Here is a 14778-nt window from a genome sequence, read left to right on the forward strand (position 1 = left end):
CCCAGTTGGGTGGGTACTGCGCCTATGCAGAAGTATAATGGTACGGAGAGGGACATAATGAGAACCAGGCTGAGCGGCAGCACGGCTCACATGGAGAAAGGCTTGCTTTGCAGTCACTGTGATGTGTCAAGGAAGTGGGGCCTTTTGTGTCAGCAGCATCGCTAGTGTTCCCTCAGAGGGACACTACTGAAATGGCTAACAGACCTGAACCAAAGCTGTAAAGGATGAAAAAGACACTGTTATAGCATCTGAAACCTTCCCATGCAAATGATGGGTCGGCTCGACTTGCTCTCTGGTTTCAAATGGAGCTTTAGAGCATTTGAGAACAAAATCTGCTGTTTCTTTTTCTCCTCACAGAAGTCCTCAGAGCTTTGCAGAGCAGCAAATGCTGTAATACACTGACTAAGGAGAGTGAGCAGAAAAGTAAAGATGCTTTGGATAACTAGCCTGTACTGCTTGCAGGGCTAGGGAATTGCCGAAAAAGTACCAGGGAACCAGTTACCAGTTCATCATCACTTAACACGCATCTTTGACATGTAACACACTACTGTCCCACTGTTCTCTCCTCCCTTACCCCTCAGTTCTTGTCCATGGCTAAGTATATGAAAGACTTAACACCGTGGCCATTTCTCTACATTTGTGCTCTAATGGCAGTAGATTTTGGCAGTGTTCGTTAGTGCTGATAACAGGCCTGTGCCCAGTCTCGTGTAATCCATTGCACTGTTGGAGCACCAGCTAGTAGAAGCAGCAAGAAGAAAAGACAATCAGGGCTATAAGTTGAACAGACATTGGGTACCGCACATATTTTTTCCACATTTCAAACAACGTCTTCAACCAGCTCAGGAAGGCAACGGCGTGCCTTGTAAAATTTCAGGGCAATGTATGCACAATTTTCCTTTTAATGATACATTAATGCAGATTCACAGAGAGATGATGCCAGTATTAGCCAGCTCTCAGCACTGAACTCCGCTGGAAGCAAAATGTAAGCTTTATGGTTGAGCAATAGTATTAGGCAAGCATTCATATAACAAGGGCAGCAGAGTAAATACCATTCATGAGCCATGAATATTAGCCTGAGGAAAAAGTCATAAAGCACACTATCTCCTTACTACTTGTACAAATACTTTTTTTTTTTTTTTAAATACAGTGAGATTCTTCCCTATCTGTGAGTGTAGCAGAAATATGTATTACCAGGACTAGTTGATGCAAAAGCTGATAATGTTCAGTTGAGTATATGGAAATATGGAATAGTATTGCGTCTTCTAGAAAGCAGCCATGCAGGAGTAGGAAGGGAGGCCCAAGAAGTCCATGAGAGAAGGACTTTGTTTCCAGCACCCCCAGAACACAGTGAAATTCAGCTGAGCTTGGACCACACCGATGGTCATTGAAACCTGCAGAATATTGTAGCTGTCGATTCTCTTCTTTTTCTTGGGAGCTGAAGAGAGATCTGTGGGGAAGCGTTTTGTTTGTTTCTTAAAAACCTGTGCTATCCAGGTAAGCTGCAAAACCCAGAGGACAAGGCTGGCAGCCTGTAAGAACACATCATGCCAAGGACGAGGGAAGATAACAAAAAGGGACTCCAGCAAAACAGCTGCATTATCCCACAGCTCTCTTCAGAGAAAGTGTGCCACCAAGTGTCTATTCAAACACAAGCTACTAAAAGCACCAAGCATCTGATTTCAGTTAATTAATACATGGAGAATCTGCATGAAGGAAGCAGAGCACGCTCATCTGAGTACCAGAGAGACGCAGCTTCACTAGCAAGCAAGTGGCATTTCTTCTGTACCACTCAGTATACAAAAGAAAAATAATTATTTTTTTCTTCTCTCTCTGGTACGTGAGGAAACAAAAAGCTCGGTTGCACATTCTCAGTTCCTGGGCATTTCTGCTTAGGTGCAGTGGTGCTCCTCGTAAGCACATTCTTAGCTCAAGATACAGTTGCCAGCGCTTCTGCATTAATAGTAATAACGATAAATAATGATGAAAAGGCCTTTTATCACACTTTTCAGTGGTACAACTCAAGCGCTTTGCAAATAAGGGTATTATCATGACAGGTAGGAAAGGAAGAACTACAGAAATTGTTTCGGTTTTGTCCTCTGAAGTACCAGAAGGTAAATGCCACAGTAAGAAGTGCATGCGTGTCTTCTGAGACTCAGCCCAGTGCTATATCAAACAGAAAACATCTACGCTCCTTTTTGGTATACAAACAAAGGAGCTACCCGAATACAGATGCTTGGACTGGTACTGGCATTCTCCCACCATCTGGAGATGCAGCTGTCAGTCTCCTGTCGGAAACAAACAGCCTGAGGTACCTTGCAGGAGCAAAGCTTCTCTGATGGCTGTTTGGCAGCCCCTACAGAAGGAACAGAGAGTTTCTGTGTGACGGGACAGTCGTGTCAGTGAAACCAAGGCATATAGCACTTGGGTTACAGAAAGAAAATTAAAAAAAAAAGAAAAAGAAAAAAAGAAAAAAGCACCCAATCTAGTCTAATGATCCGTATGGAAACCAGTGCTGAGGAACTTGTTGCAACACGTCACCATCATGAAGACCCAGCAGATGCACTGACAAAACTGTTGCAGTGGCAGCAGTGGCTTTTTTCTTTGCTTATTATATGCATGCAGCCCCTATACAGATGTTTCTTTACCTTCATGCAAAAGCCTGTTATGTCTAAGTGGTTTATTCCTTTTTCCTTCCAGAAATAAGCCATGCCAGTATAAAAGATACCTTATGTTCAAGAACAAAATGAAAATTTAGAATTGCTAGCATGCCACATATATTCTGCAGCCCACATCAGAAAAGTTCCAGTACACATTTAAAGTGGCTTTTATTTAATTCATTTGCTTCACTTCCAAAGTAAATTCAACAAAATCAGATTAAGGACTTTCAAACTCTGAATTAGGAGTTTGCCTCAGGAATTTAAATGGAGTTTAACTAATCATAAAATATACACTTTTAGTTCATTTGGCTTGTTTTTTCTGTGTGTCCCTGTATAGACAAGCTGTTAGACTGCATGAACTTTGGTCATCTTCGTTCAGAGTGAATGCAACAGGAGCTTAATTTCAGCTCAAGGTGTTAGCCACTATCCAGATACTACAGCAAAATTATCAGTAATTACAAAGTTTTATTGCTACTTATTTTGTCTTGCAGATTGTAGGAGATAAATGAATGTTTTGGTTCATAAAGCAAAAAAAAGAAGGAAAAAAAAGATAAGTCAGACACATGGAGTCTCTCAACCAGCACAATTCTCTGAGATTAGGAAACTGTCATTCACCTTTCATCTTTAATTTTTCCCTTTGCTCATTTTTCCATCTAAACAAGAACTGTTATTAAATCGAGAAGATTAGCAACAAGATCAACTTTTTTTTTTTTTTTTCTCTCCTGTGTTTTGCAAGGAAAGAAATATCCTGCAATCCCTTGCAAAGCACATGTTCATAGCATGCTGCAACTGCGGATACAGGCGTGCAACTAGATGTTGCAGTTAAGCCTCCCATTGCTTAAACAAGGATTCAGCCAGGGCTACCTGTTCTCAACCTAATTTCAGTATTATGTTAGGGAGAGAAGTCTCTTTGTATCAGATCTGACAGGCATGTGTTCCCGAGGAAGTGGAGGGGAAGCCCTCCGTTCATATGACTAATTAGACAGACTTCATGCTGGGTTGCTCTTTTTTGATGCCGATCCCTGTACTAATTGTCAGTTTGTTTCTTGAGAAAGCAAGGTTGAGTTCAAATGCTGCAGTGCCTTGTTCCCCGTTAGCTTTCCTGACCTTAAACTGATGCGAATTGACAAGGAACAGACTGGGAGAGAGCGTGGGGTTGATGTTTGCGGAGAGCATGGTTTGGAGTCGCGGGAAGAAAGAAGCAGGAGCACAATTAACCGGGAGCAGTTAGATAAAACAGGCGGTCGTACCCCTGAAGCAACAGCACAAAGAGTTTGAGGAGGAAGAGGCAGCATGATCGATAAGCAGTCACTTCTAGCTGAGATTCTGCAGCTCCCTCAGGAAAGTGTAGATGGTTTAATTTTTAACTAGGTCGCCAATTGGATTTTTTGCTCTGCTTTTCTTCTGGTTAGATCTGCAAGACCAAGCTACCACAGCTGAGCCAGGCTCACTTCCCACCAGCTGCTTTTTTTTTTTTGCTGAGGCTGTTTCAGCTCTGGTCAGGCTTTCATGGTAGGAGAGGGGAGGAGGGAAGAAAGGGGGAGCGTTTAATCAAATCTGACATTCAGGAGCTCAATCCTGCAAGGTACTGAGCTCATTGACCTCAGTCCAACAAAACAATATACATAGGACTTCAAAGGGGATACTCACATGCTTAAAGTTAAGCAGATGTCTAAGTGGTGTATTGGATCTGGGCCAGAGAAAGCAGGGCCTTCCAAAAAGCTAAGGCGCTCCAGCATGCTCAGGTCTGCAAACTGCTACCTTTATCGGCTCAGCTCTCAGTGTAGCTCCAGAGCAGGTGTTACAATTATAGCCAGGTCTGAGATGAAAGGGGCCCAAGGGCTTGGCTGCAAAGGCAGGAGAAAACTGGTAGTTTTCTGGGCAGTAGTCCCCATTCTGTTCCTTGCAAAATAAATGCTCTCTTATGCTATTTCTGATTTAGCATGAAATAAGGCAGCCAAATGCTCCATTCCCCTCTAAAGTCCTAAAATTCTAATTTACAATCGAGGCATGACAACCCTGCAAAAGAGGAAAGAAGGATTTTGATTTTGCTGGTTGAGCTTTTTCCCCTTTTCTTTCTGATGCTTTTAATTTCAGTTAAAGAGTTCAGGAGTGCAAAGCCATAGCTTTCCAATTTCAAGGGAAGACAGCTTGGAAATCACTGTGTGTATACGAGCATCCTCAGAACCTGACTTGAAAAAGGTGGCGTTGTGTAACTTTAACTAACAGACTTTCCTCCACGCTGTACATAGACATCTAAGGGAAACAGGAGAGTTTTCAGCCAAGTGAGGACTCTCTTGGTCTGATTTCAGGCCCGATGGGTCTCAGGAGGACTTCAACTCTCCAATGCATCTTAGAAATAGAGAGTGAACAAGACCTGGCTCTGTGGTGTTAACAGCAAGAAGAAAAGAAACCCAAGCAATGATCTCCACAGGAAACGTTCAGTAGTGATTGTCATCTGCTCAGCTCCTTTTCTCCAACATCCTTCAATTATATATGTTCTACATAGGTACATATGCACACACCTATATATCTTCCACTTCTTAATTTGCTGCTCAGTAGAATTTAGGCAACTGGAAAGCTTATTTCTGGACACAGCACAGATAATATTTCTGTCCACCTTATGGCATGGAAATACAAGCAAGTGGGAGCGATACAGATAGAGCATTTCAACCTCCAAAGAAATTAATTCTGCAGAAGTTCAACTAGCTGGACAAGAACTAAGCAATTATTGAAGATCTATGAAATTCCAGCCTTTGAAATGCCTTTGAGATACACAGAGAACATGTACTAATCAGTACAGTATGCTAAACGTCAGCTTTCTGATAAAAGTCACTACTAAATTACAAGGGGTTTAGGGCTTTACACAGCACTCATAATGTGATTTTCAAGTTTTCTTTCAAGATACGACATTTAAAAAAATTTCTGCTTAGGATATGCTTCACTGCTCAGTGAGATTGTCCATGTAAGGAAGAAAGAGAGAGTGCCCTCCACAAACAGGTGGGAGAAACCAGAGAAAGGAGAGAGAGTCCAGACAAGCAAAGCACTGTCATGGGTCCAAACCAATTTAAAAACTGTGACATAGGTAGAGGCTAATGTGTATTAAAAAACACTCAAACATTTCTTAATACTTCTCCAGAGCAGGTCAAAAGAATTTTGCATCGTGGTTTTAATAGCCTACCAGTGCAATAGATGGTAACTGTCTACTCCAGTCCTGGTTTCTTGCAATACTGCACGAGAAAAATCTCATCCATTTTTCAGCCTTTGGGGATTCAAGGTAGCGGCAGACTCTTTCAAACTTACTATGAGCATATATATTAAGGGCTGCCATGTAGCAGATCGTATAATCCTTCTCCTTCTACCATCTCTAGCTCTGCTGTGGATGATTGTCTGATCTGGAACAAAAGTTTAGTGGTTTAGTGGTGGACTTGGCAGTGATAAGTTAACAGTTGGACTCAATGATCTTAAGGGTCTTTTCCAACCTTAACAATGATATGATTCTATGAAAAGGAATAGCGCAAATGAAAATTCACCTCAGGCACCTTTCATAGATGACGCTGGAAGTAACAAAACATCCTCGCTTTCATACTTTGACAGCACAGGGTTTCTATTTTAGCACATTAGCAGCAAAACAGCTTCATTCTCACTGACTGCATCTGCAGTAGGCCCTGTTTTCATCTAAACGATGGGTTCTCAACCTTCTGTGGTGTAGACTTTGTCTAAATAGGGGAATATTATCTCATCAACACCTTCCTTCACATTCACATCAGTACAAACTGGCAAGAGACTTTCTTGCAGAACTTTATTGCATTAGCAATATATTTCAGAAAATTATTTAAAAAAACCCAACCTATTAGGCGCAAAGTAGAGGTTGCAAAGTGTCATGCCTGGTGTACATATTCCCTCTAGGCGTGCAATCTTTCAAAACCAAAGCAGCGGGCTCCCCTGTTCAGCCATGACATCTGTCCCTACATATCCTCAAGACGAGCTTGCTAACAGAAGAGGGGACTTGCAGAATGCCAGAAGACACTGTGCTACATCAAGTCTGCATTCAGATCAAAGACCTTATTCCAAAGCCTGTCAAAGGGAGCCCTTATGGAGCCTTGAATCAGGTGTTATGTCTTGGCCCTTCAACTTTTCCTTTTAAATACCAAATAATGTGGGTTTCTGTAGTCTTCTGAAGCAGTTTTAAGAGACAGTGGTAATGTCCTACCCATCTATGAAGGAACAGTTGCTTGCATCCTATTCTTATATGTTTGGATAATGTTCCAGCAGCATGTATTGAGTAGTACAGCTAACTTGAGTGCAGCCACAACTGTGTGGTTGTAAAAGCTCCTGTTGCATCAAGTGATCAGAAACACACAAGCATACATGCAAAAAGACAGAGCACTGGATGCTGGTATCCTCCTGTCTTAGAGTTCCTACATCTGTAATAACAACTCTCCATGTACCAGTGTTCAAGATCACAGTTAAAACAAAAACACCAGAGTATAGGTGGCACGGTATTTCCCTGCCCCACCCCGCTTCTTCCTCTTTCACATACATGAAAGAAAACAAGGCAAGGGGCAATAAAGCGCAATTCTGACACAGCTTTGAGAATAACAGTTTAGGTCTCATCATTAAGGCCACATTAGAACACGCACAACAATCAAGGTTTCCCAGAGATCATTGTGGAAGGAATCTATTTCAGCATCATGCATGTGAGATGTAGACCATCTAAAACACAAAAGAACAGCAGGATATCTTTGCTGCAGTTCGAGGTCACTTGCAAATGTCTGTTGAAATGATTCTCATGAAAACAGTGCTCTTGATATTGCAGAGGTCATTGTCCCAGTGCTTGTTTTGTCAACATAATAATAATTATTCCACAATAACAAGCTTAGCCACAACTATAGGGACAGAGCATCAGGGTGGTAGAGTCTCCAACCTGCAATTTTCAAATTCAGCCTGCCTGTTCAGAGTGGAAACAGCAGTGTGTGTGGCATGCCCTCTGACTGATGTACAAGGTCACTGAAAGCAAAAGTGTAGCACTTGGTGAAATAAAAGTTTAGACTAAACAGTGGGTGATATTGTTGGGACTTGACCACATGAAGGAAGCTTTCATCACCAAATCGCATTTTACCAGATGTTCACGAGTACACACACCCAAACTCACAATCTCTTGTCTATTATGACGTTCACGCCATTTTCCTTTGTTCATTAGAATAGGATCCTGTTTGGACTAGGTTTATAGGAATATTTCAACATATAACAGCTCCCATTGTAGACAGCTGGGAGTGAATATTTGAAAACCTAGTCATCAAATATAATCACTGGGGGGGCGTGGGGGGTGGGAGAGACTGGGAGAGCTCACCAAACACAGCGCTACCCACAATTTTATTCAAAAGTTGCCGCAATAAGAAATGGGCATGGTGAGAAAAGGGAGTTGGGAGGATTGAGGGGACTTTGGGGTAGCTGGTGATGAAAGGTTGTAGTTCTGAGGGAAGGAACAGTTTGGGAATGGGGAAGGAGCTTGAAGAATGGGAGCGATGTGCTGGAAAAGTGTCAGAGAACTTAGAAGCACTGGGGGTACTTGAACTCTAGGACAGGAGGGTTGAGAAGTAGAAGATTATGAGTTCCCATCACCCAGTCTCTCATGCTAAATCAGGAGGAGATGGGATTATCTTTAGCTAGTGATAAGGAGACCCTCATTAGGAGTCCAGGATACACAGAGCTCCATCTAGTTTTTTCTTGCACTGGACTACCGGGACACTCTCCCTCTCTAACAAGCTGGAAATACCCTAACCTTTCCAACCTCTCTTGGCCATAGGATAGACCTGTCAGAATTTCCTAAGCATGTTGTGCTCTCTGTCTTGTCAAAGAGCTTCTTTGGCTGTTTCATATTAAGGAATAATTACTTAATCCTGAGAACAGTGCTGGCTATCATTAAAATAAATTATTTCTGGAGTACTTTTCGGGGCTTGGCTTTGCTTAGCTTTCTGTTTGTTTCTTTTGGTCCCCACCTTCCACTAGCAAACACAACTACTGTGACATCAGAATAAGCCACTTCACATTTCCCACTTCAATATGCTCAAGGCCCTTAGGACCTTCTGAACATCTCCATGTAGGAAAAGGCAAAGTGGTTCATCAAAGTACAAAATCATTTATTTGTAAAGGCTCGTTTCTGCCATCCTTACATTGTAAAGACTAGCATAAAGTAAATGCAAGGAACTATTTTTTAAACAAGTGCAGAAAAGGGTTTTCAAGTGCTGGTGATGAGGCAAGTGCTGATGAACACTCATTTTCACCCACTCCCATCCCTTGTGGTCTCAAGGAGCCACCCCACAACCCCAGGCCCGTCCTGGGGCTCCCTGGTACACACAGGTTGCAACGCACTGCGAAAAGGGGACTGGGGAGCTGCAGCACAATCTGTGCTAACTAATGGCTGTGGGTTACCTCAACTCAGGCTGTGACTGGCTTTGGAGATGGTGCTGGGGCAGGCGGAGGGACACCTGGTGCAGTGCAGAGCTCACGAAGAAGTCTCAGAGAGGCAGAGATTTCTTCACTGTTCACCTTTAAACCCAGCACCACAGTGTTATGTGAGTCTCTATGTGACATGACAACTGCTCCAAATGAGCTCTCGAAAAACCCTCATACCCCCTGAATGCATTGCTGCGCCACAAAAGTAACAGACTGGGAATGTGCATTCATTAAATATAATTTATGGTGGGGCCCAAGTAAGGAACAAGTGGAATAATTTACGTAGAGGTAGCTAGGATATTTCATCTCTGTAAGTGCAAAAACTAAATTTCATTAGTTTTCATAGTTTTTTCTCCCCCCCCAAGATAAAGTACTGGGAGCCAGCTCATTTGCTGCTATGATCTACAATAGTTTTACCTTCAGCCTTATTGAGTCATACCTCTCATAAAGTAGTGTCCTAACGCAAATGACACTGTCTCCATCACAAAATTGTCCTATTTTTCACAAATGTGAAACATTAATACAAAGATAAGTTTCAAAAAAGGTGTAAGGTAGATGAGCACAGCATAAACAGAAAACTGAGTAAATAATAATAACAATGATATTGGGAACAAACCAGGCAGAATTTACTTGAAAAACTGTGTGGTTGCAATTTGACTTTAAGCACATATAAAGACAGGTAAAACTAAGTCCTATAAAATCACTTATCAGAGATGCATCAAACAAAGTTTTCTTCAACAAAGTAGGAATTTTAAATAATGTTTGAGAGTAACTGTGCCTAAAAATGGTGGATTTCACAGCAAAAACAAGTGAGTGATGGTATTTGCTTCTCACAAAACAATCCAAGAAGCACCTGATGAAGTTATCCTGCAGCAGCCTTAGAAGTAAAGGAAGTACTTTTCCACACAAATAGTTAAATTCTGGGACTTATTGTCACAGAAGGCTGTGAAGGCCAGAAGCATGAAAAGAGGTTCAGAGAAGAATTAGGCAAATCCATAGAGGATAAATCTATCAGTGCACCTTAAAGAAACAACGGTTCTTAAATCATCAACGCTTGCAAGTTGGGGAAAAATACACCAGAAAAAAAGGATCCCTCTCGATTTGTTCAGCCAGCTCATAGCAGAACAGAGTATTGACCTATATGGATCTCCTGGTCTGGTTCACTGTAGCAGTATTTATGTTTAAGGGAGTCCAAAAAAAATCTTTTATACCCCTTATTCACCAACATATTTTTTCCATTTCTTCATCCCCACCTAGCTGTTTAAATATAACAGCTACAAAAAGCCTGTTAGTAGTGTCCTACTGTCTATATTAATAATTACTAAATGCATGAAAAATAGATATAAAACCAATGGCAAGGAAAGCCTTTAAAACTAGACACATAGAGTAATTCTGCAGCACATCAATTCAGCTGCAGTCCTTTAGCATTTGCGTTTGTCACTGTCTCTTTTAATACTCTAGTTGAAAATAATTTAATCCTACTAGTAGTTTTAGGGTTTAATTTTTTTTAAAATTTAAGACTTGGCAACTGAAAAAAAAATCAGAGCAAAACCCAAGAGGAACTATCTTCAGCAGCATTTCTTTCACCCCAAAACATATCCTAATAAAAATATGAGGAAGTGATGTGGGAACTGTGAGTCTCTGTGGCGCAATGGGTTAGCGCGTTCGGCTGTTAACCGAAAGGCTGGTGGTTCGAGCCCACCCAGGGACGGGTTTGCCTTTCCCTGCCCACGGTAGGGAGGGTGGAACTAGGTGACCTTTAAGGTCCCTTCCAACTCAAACCATTCTATGGTACTGCAAAAAGAAGAGGGTATTCGGTCCCCTCAGCAAAAGCTGAGGAAGGAAAGCAAACTGAGTTGAATTCTGTTCTAAGATGAGTAGATTGGATAACACCAACGCTGACTAGAAAGCAGAGACACCTTAAATGGTGCATGACTTTATCATTGTAGTGCAATTAAAGTTGTAACACTGAGGTCCAGAAAAATCTATTACTCTTCCAGTTAATGACAACTCAATTCCATTAAAGTAACGAGAGTCTGCATTAAAACATACAGCACCGACTTCAGTTTTAACCAACATTTCTCAGGAGCACTAGACAGCCTGTCAACCACAGCTGTAGAAACCATAACATCACTGCTTGCAAGCACCTCATGGGATAAGGGGACAGTGCTAGAAAAGGAGAACCCAACACAGCAACAGCTTGAAAAAACAGCGTAGCAAAAAAGGGTTACCTGCCTTTAACTGTCCTTGCAGATGCTCTGTGTGTACACCTGTGTTGCAGCAGTATCTGTATGCTGGTGCCTGTTGCATACAAGAAGCATGGATGTAGAAGTAGATAACTGCTTGCAGAAAAGTTAGATATTTCACTGAGTTATTAGTGCTACACTCCCCCCCACCCTGCCTTCACTGTTGTTCCACAAATCTGCTTGCTTCTCCATCCACCAGTGCAAGCTCCAACTAGCAAGTGGCAGTTTTGCATGGCCCTTCTCTCTTTGGTACCACTAACCCCATGGACAACACAGCTGTTTCTCAGCCCAAGGACCTCCAGATAGACAGGAGCAAGACAGTCCACTCACCAACCAGGGAAGAGTCACATCCCTCAACTGTTTTACTCTTCCCTGTTGGTTTTAGCAAGGTCAACACCTGGCCAAGGGTACCTAGAAGGAAACCAGGAGCACCTGGGAACCCTGAGTAGGTTCCTCACCCCAGATATGCTCTCCTATGCAGGGAGGTGTGCCTTTGTATACAGGTGCGGTAGCTCCACACCTGGTGGAGGGATGTCAGGTACTGATTTTAAGCTCTGTGTAGGTGCTGTTCATGAATGGTGGCAGGCAGCTTCACCATGTCCTCTTATCTGGAAGAGCTGAACCAGTACTGTAGCTGTTCTTCTGTATCCTCACTGGCGATAGAGAAAAAATCTCTTTGCTACCTAGAACTGGACTACTCAAATGGCAAACTGTGGTCTAGATTGAGACCATCCCGTGGATTTTGCTTGGAACCCTCTCTGGTGGTGCCCAGATCTTGGTAGAAACAGAGACTGTGTTTCTCATACCTTTCCTGGTGTCTTAGGGGCCTGCTGTGAAGCCACCACATATAGTGACCAGTGGCCTAGGACCTAAGTATTTCTTTCGACTGAGCAAAGTTCAGTAAAGCTGCCCAGGAGACTTCAATAAACATTAATTTAGTAGCTGTGCCCTCACTCAAGCTTTAGGTTTCAGGAATTAAACATCCCCAGAGATAAGAAGCTATTTTGTAATCACCACAAACAATGAGTTTATATAACCCAATATGCTACATGACACCTTCTTAGCAACCAGTTCAGCATCAGCTGTTCTCACTTCATTAAATTAAAGCTTTTTAATGGTCTGTCTAGAGCTGGCTGAGAAAGGTATTTCTCATTCTTTCTACTCTATGCTTCCTCAGATTTTTTTTTTGTGTTTTAACAAAAAGTCTGCACGAATAACATCAGTGAATTTCTGAAAAGAAAGAAAAAGGAATTAAAAAAATCTGTTTGAGAAATGAGAAGCCCACAAAACTGAACTAACCAAAACCACTGCACATCAGCGTCCATTACTTTGAAAAGACGTTTTCAAAATAGATACTTCTTTTTGCAGTAATTGATTTTATTATGCTACCAACTCTAGATGAGCAGTGCATTGTTTAACTAAAATTTGATCAGCGTTTGGGGTGGGACCAGTACGTTAAAAGATGAGGCACATCCCTCTTAGTGGGGACAATATCCGCTCCTCTCCAACATGGCATCACTTGCTGCCCATTTTCTTTAAGACAGACAGTTACTGTTAGAGAGAGAAATAAGAGATTTTAGAGAAAAACAAAATCAAAGCCTTGATGAACCGACAATGATTTCTTCCTTTATGATAAACAAGTACTTCTGTTCTCTCAGAGCGGGATCCAAAACCTGCTGAAGGTTATGGAGCCTCCCTATTGATTTAAAGACGCTTTGGATCTTCTCTAATTCCCTCCTCACTGTTTTATCTTATTTCTAAAAGGCCAGATGCTGGGTCTGTATCTGCTCAAATCTATATTTTGCTAATGGAGCTCAGGTTTCCGTAGAAAGAAATGTAACCGAGTTCCCCTAATACCCATTGCTGGGTGACTCTAAGAGAGAGACTTAGTCCGTCCTGCAGTGGAGAGATAAGAATCATATTTTAAACCAACCTACTTTAAATGAAATTAAATAGCTGTCAGTGTTAATTGAGGACACTTGTCTGTGGAACCAAAAAATCTGACTTTATTTCTTCCTTCTGAAAGAGCTGCACTTATTTCACCTCTCCAAACAGTGAGATAGGGATGACCTCCCAGGAAACTGAGGAGATAGATGTTTGTGCAAACTGCTTTTAAGGAGAGAGGGACTCTTCTCTAAGTTTCTGTGTAATTTGTTTCACTCACCCTTAGAAAAAATGACAAATAATGTATACTTGGACCTTTTAATAATAATTTTCGGCTGTTTGTGAGTGATGAAGTATCCTACCTGTGCAATGTCACACCCAAATTCAAAAAAGATAATTATAGATAGGGTATGCAAAAAAAATGCTGCAGCTAAGTGCCCTGTGCCACAAACGATCTCATGCCTGTGACATGGCATTTAACATGCTGGACGATAGTCTGGGCTGAACCAGGGTCAGAGAGCAGCAAAAGGGCTGTTCTGTGGTTTTATCTATAGGTGGTATTATAGACCACTCTATTCTTTGACGTCCTTCCATTAAAACATCATACAGATTAATAGAGAAATAAATCCAAATGAAACAAATATGGAAAAAACCAGTTTAGTTTTGCCAGTTATTTATAATGTCCTTCAAAATACCTGTCCTTTAAGAAAAATCTAACAACCTTTTGTGTTGCTGCCTTTATTTCCAGAAGGTTATCTCTCAGTTAACACAAAGTCCTTTGCCAGTGTTTGATATTCAGTGTCTGAACTGTACTAACTTGGCAATCTTTGTAGGAGGAGATATCATCCTTTGTCAGACCAACAAACATAAGTGGAAGAAATTACAAGCTTTTGGGTTAATTTGTTCAGGCGAGCCACACGGTACCATCTTTGCTTATTAGAACAATTAACTTAATTAATCCTTAAGACTGCAAAAATCATCCCCAGCATAAGGATGTCCTCTTAATTTAGAGCTTAACCCTTTCTGCCTGAGCTAGCTAGTGAAACGCATCCTTCTGTATGCGTTGCACTCTAGCTGGCAGAGCTAACCGCGAAGCAGTGGTCCAAATCCTGCAACTGTTGTGCTAGGAAGGTTCAGAACTTTTTATACTGCTGTTCATTAAAATAACATCTTCTCTAGCGGCTAGACCATATGTCTTTAAACATATCAAAACAGATTAAGGGTCAAAGCTTTATATGATGATCAAAATTTAATGGCCAAATTGTCTACAACTAAACAGAGGCATAAATTAACCTGGGTACAAGTAAACTGAAAAATTCAGTGAAAGAGAAGAAAAAATGAATGATCACATCCATTATATTTAAAGGAGTCAAACCCATTTTGTCCACTGATACTTTGGGGAACAGGAGAATTGCATTTTGTTTTCACACATGGAATGAAATACAGAATGAGCTCCATAAAGGATGAATACTCAGAGGAGATTTTTGTTTTCCAGCATGGTCTCTGCTTTTTCCTCACTGCTTTTCCCACCT

General features: G+C 41.5%; 1 non-coding gene across 1 annotated transcript; it reads left to right on the forward strand.

Moving 5' to 3' along the window:
* The first annotated feature begins 10753 nt into the window (after positions 1-10753).
* TRNAN-GUU (transfer RNA asparagine (anticodon GUU)) lies at positions 10754-10827 on the forward strand. Its single transcript has one exon. It is a non-coding gene; the product is annotated as a tRNA-Asn (tRNA).
* The last annotated feature ends 3951 nt before the right edge of the window (positions 10828-14778 follow it).

The sequence above is a fragment of the Nipponia nippon genome, unplaced genomic scaffold, assembly GCF_047370975.1.
Source record: "Nipponia nippon isolate SJK-2023a ecotype South Korea unplaced genomic scaffold, ASM4737097v1 scaffold_1, whole genome shotgun sequence".
NCBI lineage: Eukaryota > Metazoa > Chordata > Aves > Pelecaniformes > Threskiornithidae > Nipponia > Nipponia nippon.